General features: G+C 37.5%; 1 pseudogene; it reads left to right on the top strand.

Annotated features, from left to right (window-relative positions):
- Window positions 1–9104: 9104 nt before the first annotated feature.
- Window positions 9105–9696, top strand: LOC149267176 (floricaula/leafy-like protein FL1 pseudogene; annotated as a pseudogene).
- Window positions 9697–18178: the final 8482 nt, after the last annotated feature.

Below are 18178 nucleotides of genomic sequence, written 5' to 3'. Positions count from 1 at the left end.
AAAATGGTGTTGCTGGTTTGCCTACAATTCCTAGAAAACATAAACAATGTGATGCTTGCATTCTAGGAAAGCATAGCAAACAGTCTTTTCATGATTCACATTCAAGAGCACATAGGAAGCTTGAACTTATTCATTCAGATTTATGTGGTCCAATGCCTGTTCCTTCTGCAAATGGAAATAAATATATCATGACATTTATTGATGATTACACCAGAATGTGTTGGGTTTACTTATTGAAGAACAAATCTGATGCTTTTCAAACATTTAAGAATTTTCATAAGTGGATTGAAAATGATGCACAATCTCATATTGGGTCTATTCGCACTGATAATGGAAAAGAATATACATCAAATGAATTTGAACACTATCTTCGCCAACATGGGATTAAACATGAAACAACTGTGCCTTATAATCCTCAACAGAATGGTGTAGCTGAAAGAATGAACAGAACAATTTTGAATATGGTACGATCCATGCTTTTCTTCAAGAATGTAAAGACAATGTTTTGGGCTGATGTTGTTCTATGTGCTGCATATATAAAGAATAGATGTCCATCTAGTGCTATAAGAAACAAGACTCCTTATGAATTGTGGTATGGACATGTTCCTTCGGTCAAACATCTCAGGATATTTGGTTCCACCTGTTATGCTTTAATACCAAAGGTACATAGAAACAAACTTGGTGCAAGAAGTCGTAAGTGTATCTTCCTGGGGTATTCAAACACATCTAAAGCATACCGCCTTTATGATGAAGTAAATAAAAAGTTTGTTTTATCTAGAGATGTCATTTTTCTTGAATCATCCAAATCTGACAATGTTGTTGAGCGGCAACTTGATCGCTTGGATAGATTCACAAAACAGAAATCATTTCAAGAGTTTGATAATCAGATTCCACACCTTGAAGGGGGGATTCCTATACTAGATCAACATGTGGAATCTTCTTCTGAAGAACAATCTCCCCTGCATGACACTCCAACAACGGATGATGCTTTAAGTGATGTAATTGATAGAATTGGGAGACTCAATCTTGATTCAGACCCAACTCAATCAACAGAACAGCCTGGACCATCTCAGAAAGGTCCCCCAAAGTGGCTAACAAAGACACTTGAAAGTGTTCATCCTGATGAAATTGGAAAAACAGGAACCCGAAATTCAAACCGACAAGATGGAGGTGATGTAGATAACTCTAATTCACCTGTTGATATGGATGTTACTTATGATTGTGAATTGAACTTGTCTACAGATTTTGAACCAACTTCCTTCAAAGAAGCTGCTTCTCATGATGAATGGAAAGAAGCAATGCGGAAGGAGTATGATGCCCTCATAAAGAATGGCACTTGGAAGCTGGTTGATCCTCCATTTGGAACCAAACCAATTGGCTGCAAGTGGGTCTACAAGAACAAGTACAAAGCTGATGGCTCACTTGACAAGCACAAAGCTAGGCTTGTGGCAAAAGGTTTTGCACAGAAAGAAGGGGTCGATTACGAGGAAACTTTTGCTCCCACAGCAAAATGGGCCACCATCCGGACACTCTTTGCACTAGCTGCTCAGAACGGTTGGAAAGTCCATCAAATGGATGTAAAAACTGCATTCTTGAATGGAGATCTAAAAGAGAATGTTTTTATGTCCCAGCCTGAAGGATTTGCTGTGAAAGGACATGAACACAAAGTATGCAAACTTGTGAAGTCCTTGTATGGCCTCAAACAAGCACCACGAGCCTGGTATGAAAAACTAACTGAGCATCTTCTGAAACTCAACTTCAAACATTTTGATCTTGATGATGCAACTTTATTTGTCAAGAAAGTTGGCAAAACAGTTGTATATCTTGTGGTATATGTAGATGATCTTTTAATGACAGGGAACAATGAAAGCTATATTGCATCCATAAAGAAAGAATTAGGAAAAATTTTTGAAATGACTGATTTGGGCTATGTTCATTACTATCTTGGCATTGAAGTAACCCAACATCCAAAGTCCATATTTCTCTCTCAAAAGAAATACATTGGAGATTTGTTATACAGATTTGGCATGACAGAATGCAATCCCCTTTCTACTCCAATGGAACAAAACTTGAAGCTCACATCTACTGAAGGAAAGGAATTTGAGGATGCAACAAGGTATAGACAGCTTGTAGGAAGTCTCATCTACCTCACTACTACCAGACCAGACATTTCATTTGCTGTTGGAATCCTCTCCAGGTTTATGCAAAGGCCTTGTGAGGGACATTGGTCTGCTGCAAAAAGAGTTCTAAGGTACTTGAAGGGAACTCAAGACCTTGGAATCAAGTATACACAGGTGGACGACTTCAACTTGATTGGATACTCTGATTCAGACTTCGATGGAGACAAAGAAACTGGGGTATCTACTTCAGGATATGCTATGAGTCTTGGATCAGGAGCTGTCTCCTGGAGATCACGCAAACAATCAGTACCAGCAGATTCCACAACAGAAGCAGAATACGTGGCAGCAGCTGAAGCAACGAAAGAAATTGTGTGGCTCAGGAAAATTCTTGAAGATTTGCAAGTAAAACAAATACAATCTACTCCACTCATGATTGATAACACATCTGCAATAAAGTTGGCCAAGAATCCAAAGTTCCATGATCGTACTAAGCACATCAATACTAAATATCATCTGATCCGACATCATGTTGAGGCCAAAACAATCCATCTCCGTCATTGTTCCACGAACGAGCAAATTGCAGACATCTTCACCAAAGCGCTTGGAAGAGAAAAGCTTGAAAGATTCAGAACGATGCTTGGACTCACCAACATCCCTTCAGATTAAGGGGGGGAATGTTGACACCAAATCCGAAACGGATGAGGTGAAGCCGGACAGTCATCTAGAAGATGAACTGATCCGTTTCTTTTGTATATAAATAATTGTTATCTAATGTGAAATATCAAGTTGTCTTGCGTTCATCAATAGCTGGAGTTACCCTGGCCTGACAAATCCTAATGACGTTGGTAAGCCGCAGTGAGAGCGTGAGTGTCTAATTATATTCCTACAAACCAGTTAACTCTTCTAAAAAAATTCAACAATTCCAATTTAATAATCGTCTAATTAGATTCCTACAAACCAATTAACTCTTCTAAAAAAATTCAACAATTCCAATTTAATAATCCTACGGACCTCTTTGTACTTTTGTAATTTTGGGACCATGGCTAGTTATATTTATATGTTCACCCCGTTAGCACACAATGTTCACCCTAGGGGATAGGACACCTCTATTTTCGCACTCCTCCATCTCATTATAAAGTGCCAACACCTCTATTTTCGTACTCCATCTATTTATAAAGTGCCAACTGCCCAATTATAAAACGCCACCTGGATTGTGTCTGAACCCGCTCATTACATATCTGCACCCCCATAAATTCACAGATTCACACCTTCATTTTCCTCGACCTTGCTCCTATCAAAATATGACACGTGAACTCATATCACTTGGCCTTTCCTCTCTTTGATGACTTCGCCTTTCCATTTTGGGGTTTCGATCTCTGGTTCTTCGCCTTTAGGTTTTGGGGTTTGGATCTGTGGTTTTTGGAGGATTTCAAAGTAGTCGAGTCGACTTTGATGTCGCCACCTATGAGGGAAATCAGGGAAAACAATTGAATGGTAGTCGTAACTAAAGATTTGGATTCATGTTGCTATGCAAATTGATGTATTTTCTATCGATTGAAGCAGAATGTTGGGGAACGGGTATGGAGGATGCCTGAAACTAAAAATTGGGCTTGGTATGAGCTACTGTAATTGTAATACCAAGTTTCCTTGGAACCAGACCTACATAATGAACTTCAACCCCTCTGCCTAAATATGCAAAGAAAATGTGTTGGAATACGATACTTCAGTAAATAAAAGTGAATGTGTGTATATAAAATTACAAACAGATTAAGTTGGTTCTTTTACCATATCAATGGGGTAAAACTTCAAGCGTTTCTAAACAAACTTTCCTCATTCCCATGGATGGAATACATTCCCTTTCAATTCTTAAAATAGCTAAGTTGTCTGAATTCATTGATAGTTTCTTCAATGTTTCTTCTTTGATCATGTCTCTCATGGGCGTTGGTGTCATCACTTACTCTGCTTCTCTTAAATTAGAGGTATACTGGCCTTTTTGGCCCGCCAATCAGCTGCATCACATAGTAGCTACGAAAATATAATGTCATTCAAAAGTCTAGAAATGTAATATTGATGTCATTAATTACAAAAACAACCATACTATTATGAAGGGTTGGAAGGCCAGTGCACTTATTCAAACCAATGGCCTGATCGCAAACCGAGAAGGCAGAGTTATACAAAAGGCCATCCCTTTCCAGAATAAATCCACCTTTATCTCTCAATCCAGAGTTCTTGTAAACTCCCCTCTTTCCATATAGTTTTAGCTGCAACAGGAACATTGCCAGAGGTAAATTCTTATCTATCATTACCATAAGAAACATAAAAATTTTACCATCATCCCCAGATTGCAATATCAAAGTATATTGCTTAATATATACCTATGTCATCAATGAATCTACAGTGTCCTCATCTGTGGTTCGTTCAGTCCAAGTAACTTCATGCCTCGCAAGGAGATTAGTCGTTATCTCATAACTCTCAGTAGGTTGCGCCTTCTGATTATTAATACTATTGTTTAACCATGATTCCCTATCAACAGGGATTCCTTTTTCTCTGCAGGTAAAATAATACTTTAGACAAAACCAGATACACTACAAGGGAACACAATATCCATTATATCACCATTAAAATTATAACAAGGTTAAAATTGGGAGATCAATTTACTTTACCTGTGCTTCGTCTGTTCCTTTTCTAACACTACAACATAATCTACACCTAAAAAACATATAGAAATAATGTGAAATCATCAAAACCTTCAAATATAGACATTCAAATTAAGTTCACCCTACTGCTAAACCTCAATAACACAAATTGAATTATCTAACCATCTAACCATTTGTGATAGTAGTGACAACCATTCCTCCATTCTTCTCAATTTGTTCCCTCCATAGATGTTGCAACATAGATCAATGCTATTACTAAATCTGGATTGAAATCATAGATACTAGTCCTAAAACTGAACAGAAAACAATGGAACCAAAATGTATAATATGAAATAATTTTTACTTAAATGCTTCACGTTTTATATCAGAAAATATTGATGGGATTTAAGGGCAACCAGAGGACGTGACATTCGACCTGACAATGAAATGGTCATGCAAAGAAGGGCTTGTCTTCGGGAAGTGATTCTTTGATAGGGAGTTGGTTCGAATATTGCTGCTTCCTTGATAATTGAAGCATCAATAAAACATAAAACTCTTCTTCAATTGTAAATCATCCCATTATTAAATCATCTCATAGAGAAATTCATTATTAAATGTACTGGGAATATTAACCCATAATCCATTCTTCCTACGTGCAGTTCGAATGGTGTAGTTTCACTTACTCCACTTAGAAATAAAACCCATGGGACATCTATAATTAAACCCTGAAAATTCAAGGTTTCCACCACACATAGGGCAAGCCTCAAGCGGTCCATACATCATCATATCAGTACTGGTTTTAACACCAAAATAAAAGCCTCCAATGTCAGTACTACATTACATTGAATTCTGGCATGAATTTGTATATAAAAAAAAACCACACCCACATACAGACTTACCATCTTATCTCGATTGCAGGTTGCTCAATGGAGTAAGGAAAATGTCTTGGACCGCCGACCTTATCTCTACTGCAGGTTGCTCAAAACCATTGACATGGTTAACTGGCCCTGCGTTTCCGTTTGTTGAAATGTTAATTTCCCTTGCTGCCTACTATTTCACAAAACCGCCTGTCTTCCATCGCACCGCTTTTCATGAGACGGTGGTATTTTCCGGAGGGGCAGCTATAACAATCAGCGGCATACACGTGGACAGTGGTTTCCTCAGAGCAGTTTTCCCCGAAGCATAAAGATCAACGAGAAGGTCCGCGCCATATGGTTTCTCAGTCGTCCAATGAAATCAACGGTGGTGGTAGCAGGGCACATTTTTTGTTGTTTTCGGAAAGATCTCCGTATCACTGAACCTTATGCAAGGCTCACTGAATTAATTGACGGCCATGCTGAAATAATTAAAGAAATTAATTGAAATGTACTTGGGTCAGTAACTGTCGATGAAGTTTTAATTCACGCGAGTAATTTCTTTTTCCAAAAATAATATGTAATGTCGTTTTAGTTTTTGTTGCAGTTGAATGTGTAATGAAACGTACAGCAGTGGGAAGTAGAAAAAAGAACATAGGAGTGTCGGAGAATAATGGTGTAGTTGTTCATTGAAAAATGATAGGGAGCACGCAGCAGCGTGTGTTATGTTTTGTGGTTGCTCATTGAGTGAAGGGAATGCGCAGAGGGCAAGTGAAATATAATGTAGGTGAAAAAAAACGCAGCAACGTAGAAAAGTGAATGAAAGGAAATGCACACAGCATCGAATGCCCTGTTTTGTTGTTCATTGAATAAGCAAACACACCAGCGAATGCCCTGTTTTGTTGTTCATTGAATAAGCGAATGTAATTTTGTTGTTGTTCATTTTGAGAAACGAAGGGGAGCACGCAGCGCAAATGTATTTGTTGTTCATTGAAAATGCAATGAAATGCATATTCGCAGCAGTGAGAGTGTAATTTGTTTTTGTTGAGAAGACGAAGTGAAGCACAGCATCGCGTGAGCAAGGAGTGAGTAAAGAAAAAGTTCTCACACAACAGTGAATGTAAAAAGAAAACTTTTACACACAGCAGTGTAAAGTTTTCAAGCTGAGACACAGTAAATTTTAAAGAAGAGAGAGTGAAGGTTTTGGAACTACATTTGAAGTAGTCTCCTGTTGTAATCCCTTTGTGAGAGGAAGACATTTTTGTAACATGAGTCTATTAATGAATACAAAGTTATTTTGTGTGTGTTGTTAAAACTCTGTGCTCTGGAAACAAATTTTTGATCATGTGGTAAAACAGAGTATTATCCTCTATTCATATATTTGTTTTGGAATTAAACAGAAAATTCCCAACATGGTATCAGAGCTTGTCCAGGCTCTTTGAAGGTGTCAAAGAAGTTGAAGGAAGGATTTCTTGCTACAGCAGCTTCTCCAGCAGGGTGAAGGCTTAGTCAAAGAATCCAAGGTATTTCTCAAGTTAGTTTTTTGTGTTACTGTTGAGGCCGTCAGATATTTTAAAATACACAGTCAAGTATTTTGAAACATAATTAAGAGTGCTAGAACACAAATGGCGATGTCAAGAAAGAAAGTCTCCAATCCTCCTAAGGATGTGTCTCCCTCTACTACTAAAATAGAAGTCAATCAATTTGATGAGGCTCCAAGGTTCAATGAGAATTTTAATATATGGGAAGCAAGAATGAAGACTTTCTTACAGTCTCAAGGGATTGAAATTTGGGAATCAATGATTGATGATAGCATGATGGATAGAGAATCCAAGGAGTAAAATGCAAAAGCAGCAAAGACAATTTTGAATGGGCTACCTGATTCTGTAAAGAAGAATCTAGGAAAACATTCATCAGAAAAGGATATATGGGACAAACTTCATGACCTTCACTCAAAAGGAGCACTGACCATGACCATCAATCAAGAAGGAGATCCTGAACCCATCATAGAAGCTGAAAATAAGAATGATGACATCAAGGCTGAAGCAGACCTAGAAGATGAAAAGAATGAAAAGGACTTTGTAGAAGAACTCCTTGCTCAACTTATGACTACCATGGAAGAGATTAACAATTTGAAAAAGGAAAATGAGGCACTTAAGAAGATAGCTCCACTTGGTAACCAAGATCAAACAAGGAAGAAAGTTGAACTCATCAAGCTTCAAGTACAAGAAAGGGATGAAGAGCTTGCCAAGCTTAAGAAGGAATTTCGTCAAAGCAAAAGGAAGCATCATGAAGAAGTCATATCCATGACAAATCAATTGAATAAAACAAAGAAGTAGGAAAATACCTTGTCAAGTCAACTTGAACAAAGGCACAAGAGTGTGAACAAACTTGAAGAAGAGATTGGCGAGTACAAGGTAGAGGTCTCCTCCCTTAAGTCTCAATTACAAGAAGCCAAGAAACAAGCACAAGGAGCTAAGAAGAAAATGGAGAGCAGTCAAGTAAAGACTGAAGAAATATTCAAAATGAAGTCAGATATCATCTCCCTTAAAATAGTAGTAGCTGAAGCTACTCGTAGCAAGGAAGAAACTGAGGAACAACTTGCAAAGAAGAATAATGAGTGTGAAAGATCGGAAGAAGAGATTGTCCTCCTCAGAAAAAAGGTTGAAGGGATGAACAAAATCATGAAGAGCTCTCAAGCCTTGGATGACATGCTCAGCTATCACAGATGTCCATCTGATAAATCAGGACTCGGGTATGCAGGTGAAACCTCAAACAAGAATGAAAATGCTTTAAGCAAAAGAGATGTGAAGAAGCCAAAAAGAAATTGTGATGCTCTTAGTTCCAGCAAAGGGAAGGAGAAAAATCAAGGCTACAATAGAAGAAATCTTGCTCCAAGTAGAAAACCAGTTCCAAAAAGAAATGTAGATGATGTCAAAGAGGCAAAATGCAATGGTTATCATCAAAGGATCTCAAGGCAGAAAGGCTTCAGAAGTACATCAAGGAAACCTCCATCTCCTAGGTACCAAAGTTCATTTTTTGGTTATTGTTATGCTTGTTCAAACTTTGGTCATATGGAAAAAGACTGTAAAGCATCTCATAGAGATAGATGTTATAGTCTCCGACAACCTCCAAGAAACAATCTTACAGGAAGAGATTATGAAATCTTATTCATGAGCAATGTAGAATGCTTCAAGTGTCATAACATTGGTCATATGGCACGTCATTGTAACTTAACATGGGCTCTTACACAAGCTAGAACCATGCAAAAGAAGAAAGTTAAACAAGTATGGAGAAGGAAGGAAATACAGTCCGAAAGTCCCTTGAGCTCTCCAGCCAATCTAAGTTTTTTTTGAGAAGACTCTGCCAAAAAGAGACGATGCATACAGTTAGGGGGAACCTATAATTCTTGATCATTATCGCTGAAGCTATTAGTGAATGGGTCCTTATGAAATCCTTGCTGAACTATATTAACAGTCATTCTTTGATGAAGATCTGTTTAAAGAGTATGGAGTTCGATACGTAACTCTTGCAAAGATGACCGAGATGGGCTTCACTCCCAACACCCTTGTCAATATGACAGAGGAAGAGATTGAAGATTTGATGAAGACCCTGGTAGAACTCTATCATATGGATCTTCTTATAGGGGAGAGATATGGAATTAAATCTGCCATAAGAGCAGAGAAGAAAAGGTTGCAGGATAGCTTGGAGATGCAAAGGTTGGAAATCTTGTCTGAGGCAGAGAGAAAGAGGATATTACATAATGATCAGAATACTTTTGCAGCTGCTATGGCATCTGAAGGAACATCTAAGGAACTGAGAGCAAATGACCCACTGATTTTCCCAGAAAGCACAAGTGCAGATCATGCCCCAATGGATATAGCCAGCTGCAAAGACAGTACTCTTATTCTCCAGAACAGTAACCAGGCACAATTTTGTGGCTCGGGATTGATTGGAGTGCCTGAGCACAGCAGTGAAAGCGATGAAAGGAAAGCTGATACGAATAGGCAGAAAAGTTTTGAATTTTTGATGAAATGTCTGGGTATGACTGATAACCCAGCAGTTGAAATTAAAGGGGAGTGTTGAAATGTTAATTTCCCCTGCTGCGTACTATTTCACAAAACTGCCTGTCTTCCATCGCACGACTTTTCATGAGATAGTGGTATTTTCCGGAGGGGCAGTGATAACAATCAGCAGCAGACACGTGGACAATGGTTTTGTCAGAGAAGTTTTCCCCGGAGCATAAAGATTGGCAAGAAGGTCCGCGCGATATGGTTTCTCAGCCGTCTGATGAAATCAACGGTTGTGGCAGCAGGGCACATTTTTTGTTGTTTTCGAAAAGACCTCCGTATGACTGAACTGTATGCAAGGCTGACTGAATTAATTGACCGCCATGCTGAAATAATTAAAGAAATTAATTGAAATGTACTGGGGTCAGTAAATGTTGGTGAAGTTTTAATTCACGGGAGTAATTTCTTTTTCCAAAAGTAATATGTAATGTCGTTTTAGTTTTTGTTGCAGTTGAATGTGTAATGAAACGCACAGCAGTGTGAAGTAAAAAAAAGAACAGAGCAACGCCAAGGAGAAATTTTTATGCACAACAGTGCGATTATAATGGTGTAGTTGTTCATTGAAAAATGAGAGGGAGCACGCAGCAGCATGTGTTATGTTTTGTGGTTGCTCGTTGAGAGAAGGGAATGCGCAGCAGCGCAAGTGAAATATAATGTAAGGTGAAAAAAACGCAGCAGCGTAGAAGAGTGAATGAAAGGGAATGTACACAGTACTAAATGCACTGTTTTGTTGTTCATTGAATAAGTGAATGTAATGTTTTTTGTTGTTGTTGATTTTTAGAAACGAAGGGGAGCATGCAGTGCGAATGTATTTGTTGTTCGTTGAAAATGCAATGAAATGCATATGCGCAGCAACGCGAGTGTAATTTGTTTTTGTTGAGAGGACGAAGTGAAACACAGTAGCGCCTGAGCAAGGAGTGAGCAAAGAAAAAGTTCTCACACAGAAGTGAATGTAAAAAGAAAACTTTTACACATAGTAGTGTATAGTTTTCAAGTTGAGACAGAGTAAAGTTTAAAGAAAAGACAGTCAAGGTTTTGGAACTGCATTTGAAGCAGTCTCCTGTTGTAATCCCTCTGTGAGAGGAAGACCTTTTTTTTTGTAACAACAGTCTATTAATGAATACAAAGTTCTTTTGTGTGTGTTGTTAAAACTCTGTGCTCTGGAAACAAATTTTTGATCTTGTGGTAAAACAGAGTATTATCCTCTGTTCATATTTTTGTTTTGGAATTAAATAGAAAATTCCTAACACTGTTATGGTTTTTCGTCTCACTATCGTACACCAAACAACACTATTGACTTTGCACATTAGATGGCATGGATACATGGAGGATTCAGCACCGATGGCTATCAACATAAGCATTGATGAGCATCCTACAGATGACCATCACATAGATATCCATGGAGCATCCCACCTTGCATCATCCCTAAAGACGCAGTCTCTTTCATTCGAAATTCGAAAATCCTGCCTATTCGAAATTTGGAAGTCATTCATAATCCCTTCCCATGAAAATTTTATTGTGATTGTTGAGGGCCAAGATGGGAAAAGGCAGTAGACGAAGGAGACAAAATAATATCACCTCATCATCCTGCTTTTAGCTTTGCAATGGCAAAGACGAAAAGAAGATATTTCATTGCACAGATGATTTTAAGGCCTGTTTCTTATACAAGGTAGCGGAAATGGAATCACAGATTCATATTATTTAAGAGGCTTTTCTTACACAAGGTAGCAGAAATGGAATAACAGATTCATATTCTTTAAGAGGCCTCAACAAAGAGTCCAAGATAGATAATCATCAATTCATACAAGAAGTTAAAATTGGGGAACAATGGAGTGACCATTTGATGGAAATTGGTAAGGAATTACAACAACAGGTGGCAAAGAGAGACGAGGAATACAATGCTGAGATTTATAAAGCTGGGCAAAAAGAATAGGGTAGTGTTTTCTGATAAACAGACTCTGGAGACTAGTGTTTTGTAGTTGATAAATAAAATTAAGGTAATGTCTGGCTAATTTGAGGCCACATGTAAAGCTCGGGAACTGGAAAAGGATGTGTTGAAAATTGGGAGCAATTATCTCCAAGTTGGTTCTCCGTAATTCAAGTTCCTAATTTGTCTCTGCCACTGGCTGTAGAGATAGACTCCTGAAAATTGGCTGTACAGATAGATGAGAATCACTCCTGTGATTGTATCAACTTTTCTTATACTAGTCCTAAACTATAGGATCTAAATCGTATACAGCGATTATCGAACAAGTATCAGTAAAAAATTATTGAAGCGTTTCGCACAAACTGCTTGTTTTTGACTGGATGGAATTTTCTTACAGATTGCAGCAACACGAAAAGAGACTGAGGAGATCGCTGAAATTAGATTAATTGCAGAGAAAGCATGGAAGATGGATAAAGGAGAACCTTTTGTCTTTATTAGCAGAACATATAAGAATTTTTGCATTGAACCACTGGGTTTTATTTGAAAAGATTGAGTTGGAGGTTTTATTTGAAAAGATTGAGTTGGAATTTCAATTGAATGAATCCAAGGAGAGGACAGGGGAATTATTTGAAAATTTTGAAGATGAAAAACATTTGTGGGATTCCAAAAAGAAAAAATTTCAAGGCAATTCTGAAGAGCTGCGAACGAAGAATAATTCGAAGGGTAGTGAAGGTGGATTGCTACAAAGAAAGGAAAAATTACTGTCAAGAATGTCCTCTTTGAAATAAATGAGGGAATCTATTTCAAAAGGTGATATAAATAGCTAATCAGAATTGGATAGCTTGTATTTCTATGTTTATATGGCTATGAATTAAAGGATTCTAAAATTTCGTCCCAAATTTGGATTCAAGCAAACCCAAATGTCAGTTTTTCTACTTACAAAAATAATGCCTTCTTCTATGAATATGGCCCTTTTCTTCCTCTAATTTGTTTTTAAATAGGTCAAAATAAGCATGAAATTCATGAATGTCTTTTCTAAGTAGGCACTTAAACAAAGAAATTCACCACTCAAGCCCTAGTGAATGTAAACAATGAAAAATAGGTTTATGTGATGTTTATGTTTCTGCTGGTTCTTTTTTTATGTTATTATAATTTGTAAATGGTTTATTTCTGTTTTTATATTTATTTTTTTACAACTATTATTACTGTTATTCCAGTTTTATTTCTATTTCTATATTTATTTCTGTTTTTTTATTTATATTTTCTTACAACTATTACTACTGTTATCCTAGGTTTATTTTTATTTCTATTTTTTTTTCGACGGTTATTCCCAAGCCACTCCTTGTTGGAGGGGGCATATTAATGAGTGAATAAATGTTGGAAGATTAAATCGTTCATAGGCTCAAGTTGGAATATTATATGTTAGAAGATTTGCAAATTAGTATTTTAATGTTTATCTCTATGTCAATTTAGACTAAGGAGCTTCTGTTTTTTGAATCTCCAAACACAAAAACATTTACAAACTAAAAAATTGTGTTTTTAAAGATTTATACTCATGTAGGAAATTAAATAAGACAACTATAATGACATGCAACTATGCAAAAGAGCAAGTGAATAAATATAATAATTCTCATTACTCTTCAATTAATTAACAAAAAAATATTTTCCAATTTAGAGGTAGTTTTCAAGTTTATAAAACTAACTCTTTGTGTGTTTAAAATATTAAGGTTAACACATTTCTACAATTATGGTATTTTCTATAGTTTATGCTCTTAGTTACTCTACTGAATTTTACATATTTTACGCTCAACAATTGATTAATTATAATGAAAAATAAAAAATTATAATATGTAATTTTATTTTAATGTGTTAATTATATATATATATATATATATATATATATATATATATATATATATATATATATATATATATATATATATATATATATATAGATATATATATATATATATATATATATATAACTTATTATATTTTACCATTTTATAAACACATAATTTATAGCCTATAAGAACCATTATTCATATATATTTTTGAACAACTCATATACTTATTCTTTTTTTTTTTCTTAAGCAAGAGACATTCCTTCTATTTCATTAATCCAAAAGTAAAGTTACATAATGTACAATAAACCATCCGTTTTCAAGGACTCAGGAAAAAAGGTTTTCCTACCAAAGACATTACCCCCCCCCGCCCTGCACCAAAAGTCACCAAACCCTTGAATTACACAATTTGTTGGGCTAAAAGATGCCCTAACCACTTGGAAAACTCCCGAATCTCCCACAACCCCTTGATAGGAAAACTTGCAACAGTCACCATCGTCCTCACATTTCGTGCAAACGAAGGTGTAGGGAAAAAATCCCCCGACAAGACAGATGGAGATGACTGACTTGGCTCCACAAAACAACACGAACATTCTTGATCGTAGATCCGGGCAGCGGGATCCAACGAAAAAGAGCCATATCACACAACCTTAGATGACCGAACAATAGTGTGCAATGGAGGGCGGCTTTTAATTCCACTCGCTTGCCACGTGTTGGAAGCTGAATGGAATCACTTCCAAATCTTCAAAACTGTTTTCCACTCAAGAGTCATGCAATCGCTAGAAAACCATCTGGGGCGCGATTTTCCTTCTCAAATGTGGAATGAGGGGATTTTTCGGCTGCCGATAAAAACCAACCTCCCGTCCCACGCAATCTTTCTTCGGAACGTGAAGTAGAGACTGTGGCTATCTGAGATTTGACCCACCATGTTACCATCTGAAAAACTAAGGATGCCGGTCAACTTACACCGGGGAGAATTGAGGCTGAACTTTGGTTGCCCTCCTCCAAAGTACATACTGAAAGATTTTGATTGGTCTTGCAAGGAAAATTTATTCCGTGCCTGTCACTCTGGCATGATTTCGAAATACTTTATTGTCCTCTACCGCTTGCTCATCGTAGAGAGCTTTTAATCTGCTCTAAGGAATCTCTTGCCACTTCATCTAAATCCCGCATTCTGACTTTTTCACACCTTGGTTGGCCAGGATGTCCGCAAGCTTATTGGATTTTCATTGAACATGGTTGAAACTAATAGTTCGAAGTCCCTGGAGATCTCTATGAATTCTTTGATAAACCTAGATAAGTCTATAGTGATTTGAGGCTTTCTCCAGCCTAGTTCCACAACTGATTCTTTTCACAGAGTTTATGGTTATCTCTAAGTCTGCTTCTATAATGACATTTGAGCCATGGTCATGCATCAGAAACTCTAGGCATTGCTCCAGAGCCATTAATTTAGCCATATTGTTGGTGGCTCTTTCTAAATGGCAGTGGAAGATAAAGATAATGCCTCCTTCTTCATATCTTAACACCCCTCAAAAACCAGTTGTTCCTAGGTTTCCCTTTGAAGCACCATCAATGTTGAATTTTATATAGCCTTTTGGTGGAGGATGCTAGAAATCCTTCTCTGTATCCATTGTTATTTCCATCCCGTTCAGGCCTTGGGAATGATCCCTTGCATTCCTAGTTGCCTGAGAGTTCTCAACTCAGTCTCTAAGGGGGGACTCTTGGGGTGATTGCGAACTGTGGTGCTAACTATCTCCTTAAGCTGTTTGAAGATCAATTCAAATAGGCGATGAGGGATAGCCTATTCATCCTTGAAAATTATTTTATTTCTTTCTTTCCAAACATTCTAGATAATGAAGCTTGGCATAAAGGCCCAGGCAAAATTAAGGAACTCATGCTCCGTAAAGATTCTTCTCCACTTGTTTAGGGTATTTATGAAACTTCCTCTATCCTTATTTGTCTATTGAAAAATGGTAGCCAAAGAATCCCACAGCCAGGTGGTGTAAGTGCAGCTATTGAGAATGTGCTCCATTGTCTCGTCTTGAACTTCACAAAGCTGACATCTAGAAGGCCCCATTACACCCCCTTTCCTAATGTTGTCCCAGGTTAAGATTTTCTTATGATGTACCAACCACATGAAAAGCTTGATCTTCATCCACCCTTGGTGCCTCCAAAGGTGTTGCCAGGTCTTATTCAGAACACTAGAATCTAGCTCAAGGAGAATACCTTTTTCCTTAAGATTAAAGGTGCCTTCTTTATTGTTGCCCCATCTCAACTGATCCTGCCCCACTGTTACCAAGATCATCCTTTGTTTTAGCAAGCTCATAAATGCATTAGCTTTTATTTTGTGGGGCTGTCATCTCTGGAATCATGTTTCTCCAGCTTCTCCACTTTCCCGAGTTATGAGAAAGATCCCAGAAATCCTTTACCTTGTTTAATCCTTAGGAATCTGTTTCCTCCTTGAGGCATAAAAATTACTCTTTTAATAGCATCGGTTCTTGTTGCCATTTGTCCTCCCAAAAGAGTGCTAGATCTCCTACCCTGATTTCCAAGAAACTATTTTTTTGTACTAGGATTTTGTTTTCTCAGGCTTTATTCCAAATGTATGAGCCGTTTATGTTTCCATACATTCTTATGAGATCACTAGTGTGCCAAGAGCTGGCATATTTTTCTTTCCAGATCCTTACAGAATGAGCTTCTGGCTCTTGAACCCATCGCCACCAATGCTTGGCTCCTAGAACTTTACTAAGAATCTCCTGATCATCTAAGCCTAGACCTCCCTGGTTCATCAGTTTACAGATTTTATCCCAAGAAACAAGGGCCCATTTCTTCCTTGTTTCCTCCTTACCCCAAATGAAGTCTCTTTGAATAATCCTGAATTGTGGTAAGACACCTTTGGGAGCTGTGAGGGATGATAACATGAATACATGGGTTGATTGAAGAACAACCTTTGTCAGCACCAACTTGCCAGCCAGGTTTAAATATCTGATGCTCCATTTTTTGTCTTTGTCCTGCATCTTATTGAGCACCAGTTCCTAGATACTCTTGTGCATTGGTCTGGCCGTGAGAGCAAATCCCAAATACTTTGAGGGGAGGTAATCCCTTTGAAAGCCAAAAATTCTAGAGATATTTCTCTGAATAGTAATGTTAGTGTTTAAGAAGAAGATTTTTGATTTAGAGAGATTGACTTCCATACCTATCGCCATGGCAAATTCATTCAAGATTTTTTTGTAGGTTGAATCTTCTTTGATTGTGGGGATTCCTTGCAACATGGTATCATCTACAAATTGTTGGTGAGTCAGTGCCTGACTATTCTCATTTAATAGAAGGCCCTTAATCTTTCCCGTGACCTTGGCATGCTTAATGGACCAACCAAGTCCTTCCATCATGAGGATTAAGAGAAAGGGAGAGAGTGGGTCTCCCAGCCCGAGGCCTCTTGAAGGAATAAAGATCTCTGAGGGAGAGCCATTCACCAAAATTGAAAAACTGGAAGAAGTAACTAGAGCCATAACCCGTCTGACCTAGTTGTGATCAAAACCAAAAGCATTAAGAACCTTATTGATGTAAATCCAATTCACCTTGTCCTATGCTTTGGTAATATCCATTTGAATGATCATTCCAGCCTGCCTTTTTCTAGTTAGCATGTGAACCACCTCGTGGGCTTGAATAATGTTATCTAGAATTTGCCTACCTTCCACATAACCTGATTGTTCCTTTGAAACTAAAGAAGGAAGTAGAGGTTTGAGTCTGTTAGCCAGTACCTTGGATATTATCTTGTATACCACATTACATAAAGCTATGGGTCTATACTTATCAATAGTTTGAGCTAAGTCCTGTTTGGGGATCAGGGAAATGAAGGATGTGTTGAGGGCTTTTAGAATAGTTCTGTTTCTCTTGGAATCCTCCACTACATTCAAAATATCCTATTGACTATAGTCCAACATGCTTTAAAAAACTCCACATTGAAGCCATCCGGCCTGGAGCTTTGCCATTTTTCATATATTTGAGAACCTCGTTGATCGCCTCTTCAGTTACTGGTATATTTAGGTTAAAATTGTCCTTTCTAGACACCAGCTTAGGGATATGTCTTGTAATTTCCCTGATGCATTGCTCTTCGTCTGAATTGTTTTATCAAGTGATGCCTTGGAAATGCTGGATAAACACAGCTTCGATATTCTTATTAGAGATCTGAAGCTCCCCATCCTCATTCTTTATCGTAGAGATTCTGTTGTGTGCTCTATTGGCCATAATGGATGAAACTTCTTGTATTATGCTCTCCTTCTTTGAGCCATTAAACTCTAGACTTTTGACTCCAAAATATTTCCTCTTATTTTCATAAATTCTCCCATCAGCTTGTTTTCTTTTGGCTTTGTCAAATCCATCCATGATCAGTGCCTAGTTGAGTTCTTGAATTTTGATTTCCACTAATTTTTTGTCCACAAAAATGTTACCAAAAACATTCTTGTTCCATTCTTTGAACCTGAGCTTAATGTGCTTTAGCCTTTTGTGGACGAGGAACATTTTTTATTCCTGGAACTGTAAATATTCTGACCACCATTTTTCGATGTTGCTTATGAAATCTCAGTGGGAGAGCCATATATTCTCAAATCTGAAGGGTCTATTCCTGGGAGAATCAATACCCTTGATTTCTAATTGAATCATCAACTGATCTGAGCCTCCAAAGGGAAGAATTGTTGTTGTTATTTCTTTATTATAAGCATAAGCCC

The sequence above is a fragment of the Pinus tabuliformis genome, chromosome 6 (genome assembly GCF_031772625.1).
Source record: "Pinus tabuliformis cultivar Carrire ecotype Pingquan chromosome 6, CPIR1, whole genome shotgun sequence".
NCBI classification, from domain to species: Eukaryota; Viridiplantae; Streptophyta; class Pinopsida; order Pinales; family Pinaceae; genus Pinus; species Pinus tabuliformis.
The sequence above is the reverse complement of the archived record's forward strand: the minus strand, read 5'-3'. Positions and strand labels throughout refer to the sequence as shown.